Below are 5,829 nucleotides of genomic sequence, written 5' to 3'. Positions count from 1 at the left end.
TCACGAGTACTTGTACTCAATTGTTCTTCGCAGCTCCTTCCGTCGCCCTTTACTCTTGCTTCCATCACCTGATTATGTGGCGTGCTTCTCGCGTTGCGGTCGTCCGTTGGGATCGAAGGCAAGGCGTTGGTTGATAGTCAGGAAAGGCAATCGAATGGTTGCATCTCGCATTGTCGTAGAGGTGCTCTATCCCATGGCTGTCTTGTTCGTCGGTTCTTCGATGGTTGGGTTGGACTGAAGCAAAGGTTCATCTTCGACGATTTGCATGCTTCTTTGATGGGTTGAGTCTGTGCTCCTTCTGGCTTTCTCAGTCGCATCTGTGCTTCTTCTGACTTCCTTGGTCGAATTCGTCTAGCTCCTATCTGTGCTAGAGGTGTTGTAGACTGGGTTGAATCCATTTCCTCTTCTATGGAGTCAGCTTGGTCTTCGAAGGTATGCATGGTTCTCTAGCAGTTCAAATGCTTCGGCTACGGGTATCCGTGCTCAGTTGAATGCGTTCACCAGATCGGTGTGACTGTGTATGCATGGCCTATCTGTTCGATTAGCTTCTGCATGAGAGTGGATGTGTGCACTCTTCGACTGTCGTCTTCTGTGTCTCATCAGGATTTTGTTACTATGTTGGTTCTTCGCTCGTTCTTCTGGTTAAGGGCGCTCTTCTAGTAAAGGGTTTCTTGACTATTGGTTCTGTATTTCGTTGTTTTGTATGTGTAGGGTCGTCGAACATTTTCTTCTATGCTTCGTTGTTCTCCTGAGATTCAGTGCAGGACTATCGCCTTTCTGTCAGGTCTTCCTTGCTTGAGTGACAACATGTTTCTCTAGCATTTTCGATCGCTATTCATGTCACCCTATGATCTTGTGCTTATCTTGCATTTTCTATTGCCTCGCAGGAATAGCAATATTGGTTGCATCGACGGTATCACCTGTATGTTTTACCGCTTCAGGGATTCAATATGTAGGCTAATCGTCGGAAGGTTTTTTTTTTTTTTTTTGGGTTCTCTCGTGATAAAATGCATGTGATCACTTTCCTAGGAAATTGGTTTAATGAAGCTCGAACTTTGTTTAGTGACTTTGATTATGAGGAGCCTGTCGCTAACAACTTATGGGACCCCACAATCCCTCTCTCAGTTGCCCTCAATTGAGTGCGTAATGCAGAAGGGAAGTTCAAGTAAAATCCAATGCCGGGTCAGAGAAATTCAAAACGATGTGTCGGAAAGGCGTTTGTAGGGAGCATTTGTTGGGTATTGAAGGTCAACAGGGTTGCTACGTTTGTGATTACAACCATGTTTTGTGAGGAAACCGCAGCCATTATTAGCATGAGCTGAATTCCGAGCTCTTTGGTAAGGTTCTGTAACTACATGCCAGAGTATGTACTCTGCTTCAGTAGAGGATCGTGCAATAGAATTTTTGTTTGGCCCTGAACACCAAGAGATAGGCCTAGGCGCTTGCGAGAAAGGGGTAGGGAATCTAGCTGCATTCTGTTGACAGGCGGGGGAATCATAATCCGATCGGATTCTATCCAAGATAGGGCGACAACGTGGCCCTTCCTTGCCCTCAAGGTGAGCTGGGAGGCTACGTGGTTGGGAGTCGTAATCTGGTCGGATTTCGATTGGGAAAGGGCGACACTTGGCCCTCCCTTGCCCTCAAGGTGATCTGGGAGGTCACGTGGAGGATTTTCGGTGAGTTTTGGTCGGAGGTTTTGAGTGGAGGGTTTCGGGTTTTAGGAGGTCAGAGATGGACGGCTAGGATTTAATCCTGGCCGACCAGCGACCTTAATGGTATACGTAGCCGTTGGTGGAATGCTTGTCATCAAGATCATCAACCCAGTCGGCATTTGCATAACCAAGTAGATCAGTGCTATGATTGCTGTAATGTGATTCCAAAGTTGGAAATTCTACCGTTGAGATATCTTTGTGCACCTGAATGCCCAAACATTAATAGAGGGGGCTAGGAGAAGACTTGCTTGATATCGTGCTTGACAAGTTCAAGACGATGGAGATCGTTACAAATCGGTATTAGATCATCAACCTATAATGCAACTCCAAGGAAGAATTTGTTGGAGGTGTAGGCGTGTAGACTTGGATTGAGGAAGTATGAGTCAATTTTGACATACCATGATCATGATGCTTGTCTGTGGCCATAAAGGGCCTTGTTGAGTTTGCAGACCATACCTTGTCGGTGGGAGATCCTCATGCTTGAAAAGTTGTCACCAGTGTTGGTTCTCTCGTTGGAGTGATGCTCGGATTGGGCACTTGTGCTAAAGACATCGTTGCATTCCCCCCTACAGCTTCAACTCTTGGTTGCAAGGTTGCTGGGTTGGTGGAACGACTCGTGGCGTTCGTCACGGGAACAATGCGTTCACAATGTTCCAAAGCTCCTTTTCTTCCATGACCATGTGTAGCTCCACACTAATTAGTTGGGTCCTTCAAGCTGTTCTAGAATTTCAAAGTTGAGGAGAGCGATGGAGTCGAATGCCATGGGGAGTAGATGGAGGGGCAGAGATGAAAATGGGTTGCGGTAAGATGGTTGAGATGGTATGATGAGAGTGATAAGAGATATTGTGTGTGGGCCCATAACCTTTGAGGATGCTAATGAACGAGCTCACGCATAGTAGAATGCAGAAGGCAAAGCAAGAATGTGAAGCTCGGTGTCAAATGCACAAGCAAATGTCCATACATATCGTTTGAGTTGATACATATCAAGGAGGGTAATAATGGGTGAGTAACCACTCACCCGCTCCCACTATCACATATGTCCCTAACAATTAACAAGCATTGAATTGGATCATCCCCACAAACTATTTAGCTTAATAGTTAGTAATTGATGTTTGCGAACAAATACAACTGTACTAAAAGTGGGAAGAGTTTGCTTTCAGACTTTCTCTCTTCTGTGGAAAGCTTTCCAGATGCTAGTACGTTTCATTTAGGTGCATCTTGCTAGTACATGTACTGTTGTCAAATCCAAGGACTACGATAGTGGTGAAACATGTGATTTTGATTGCATGTAGATGCAACAACTACTAACATTAAAGCTGAGACATTCCCTTGTTTGTCTCATCTAATGCAAATAAGTGCAACAATTACTAATATTAAACCTTGTTTGTCTCTAAAGTCTCATCTAATGCAAATAAGTGGTCCATCCATGGATGTTGTCACAATTTCTTTGTAGTTGTGAATATTGATGCAATCTCTAAAGCAAGTGGAGGGTAGCTTGAGAAATAACAATTGTTGATGGGCCACTCTTGACAAATACTGAAACCATAATTTTGTTGAGTTTGTAGTGAACTTGAAGGAACTATTCACATTACTATTTGATGTAGTTGCCATTTTTTGTTTGAACGGTGTTTCGAATATTATCACATTGTCAATTATTTCCAAGAAAAAGGTACTGCATTGAATGTTGCACAAAATATAGGCATGTGGAAGCAACAAAGTAATACATTATCAATACTAGATGGTATTTTTTTGACTCCATTTCCCACAGCTCGTATAGAGATTGAACTCATAGATGCCTTTACAAGGCAAGTTTCAACTTTAGGATATGGAAAGAAGACGACGTCCTCATAGTAGCCACTTTGATATAATTTGTTTAACGTTTTCTTTGGATTTAGTTTGTGCACAATAAGATGGCAGGCATAAAATTTTGTCTTTGATAGAGATTTCTTGTCCTAAGTCCATTACTGAATTGCAAGTTTTTGGGACATTACAAGTTGGTCAAATTTAATAGTTTGAAGGTTGAATACATCTACAATTAATGTAAATTTATAAATAAGGTGAGTTGGTAAGCACAGGATCAATCCTGTCATGAATGCTTTAGCCAACTACAATCATTTAGGTAGCTACTGTGTATCACTTTACATGGTAGTACACAAATAAATGTGTTGCTTTATGGTTCATATATTGACAAAGTTCTTCAACACCCTTTTCTATGGTTCATATGTTGACAAAGTTCTTCAAGACCCTTTTCTATCCATGCATACTAGAAATTCCATGAGCGTTAAGGCTTTGTTGGTAGATGTAAGAAAATTGGTGCATTCTCAGTTAATCACCGAGGACAAGTTGTGGACTTTCACCTTGATGAAGGAACCTAGATGACTTCTCATGAATACTTGATAAATCTAAGTTGGACCTATAGCTTCACTTTGCAAAATTTGCTTCTATGATAGTGATGAATGAGACTTTCTTACTTAACCATAGTACAATGGGTCCATGAGACTTTGAGTTGGTATAGCAAAGTACATCTATTTATGGTGCATATACAATTGGAATCATATCTACCCAACAATTTCAACAACTTCCATACCAATCTCTTGTAATATCAATAAACCTTTGTGAAAGGCTTTTGTTTTTAGTAAATTATCAAATATATGAGACCTGCAGTTGGAATCATATCTGCAACAATAGTTTGGACATATTTTGTACCAATATTTTGTACTTCTAATATCAAGAAAAAAGAATTTAATACTCCTTGTTCATACAATTTTCATACCTTTTATACCAATATTTTTGTGGTTGTAAACTAGTTAACCATTTCGAGAGGTTGCTTCTATTCAAACATTATCAAATAAATTATGTGACCAATAGTTTGGACCAATATCAATAAACCTTTCAATTGATAGGTTGCTTCTGCTCATAAATTATGAAATGAATTAAGAAATATATATTGAATATTCTTTGTTCCAATATTTTTTTGGTTGTAATATCCTTTCTGATTGGTTGCTTCTCTCCATATATTATCAAATAAATTTTGTGAACAACAATTTGTATATTTTCTATACCAATATTTATGTGCCTTGATAGAATCGTTTGGTTCATACATTATCAAATAAGTTTGGTTATTTTCATTACAAGGATGCTCTCTTTTTTTAATGGACTATGTTGTGAAGCCTTCTGATTCAAGTTTGTGATGCAATCACTATCTCATGGCAACGTTGATTGCAGAAACCTACTTTACAAATCCATTTTGATTTCTTTTCAACCATTTCCTTGCAATAGGAAAAATATTATTATCTCTAACACACTTCCTAAATGATCAATTTTTTATTGACAAGTTAGAATGCATGGTGATTTGAAACATAGTTGAATCAGTTAAACTTACATAACATGATGACATTTGTTTGTCATTCTTTCTTCAAGGATAATGAACTAAGTTTCCAAGAATTAGGGCAAAGCAAAAAAATTGTTATGTTGCTTCAAATGACTTCCAACCATAGAATGTTGATTCATCACATCTCTAATCTTGTGAAGCTCATGAATTAACCTTGTTAATAATAAACTACAAAAAACTTCAAAGGATGGGACATACAACTTATAATGCAAAAGCTAGTGCAAGCGATACAAAAGTGATTATAATGCTTGATATGCTTGACAACTTCTCTGTGTTCCTAGCTAGAAACAATGTTCAAACTCACCAAAGCCATCAACGATGGCTTGTAGAAGAGAATGATGTAGTCAATAAATTCCTAGAGACTAAAAATCTTGAAAATTTGTTGTGGAATTCAAGAGGATATATCCAAGGATAATAATGACAAATAGACAAATTCAAGAAAGAGTATATAGAGTGCTCATAGAGTGCAGAAGGAATTTAAAAAATTAGAGCTTGCTTCAAAAACACATGACCAACATGAAATAAATACTCAAAAGACATCAAGCAAGAAACTAAAATGTTTCAATCCTATAGTTGACACACCTTCAAATGCATGCTATTCTTGCAAGATTCTAGTTTGCAAAAACAACTCCAAAAACTAGATCAAATTTGAATTAGTACTCTTAATAGTACACATTTGAATTAGTACTCTCAAACTAGATCAAATTTGAACTAGTACTCTCAATA

This window comes from Dipteris shenzhenensis, chromosome 2 (assembly GCF_047967505.1).
Source record: "Dipteris shenzhenensis isolate YYH24624 ecotype China chromosome 2, Dip_SZ_1.0, whole genome shotgun sequence".
Classification (NCBI taxonomy): Eukaryota; Viridiplantae; Streptophyta; class Polypodiopsida; order Gleicheniales; family Dipteridaceae; genus Dipteris; species Dipteris shenzhenensis.
Note: the sequence above shows the minus strand (reverse complement) of the source record.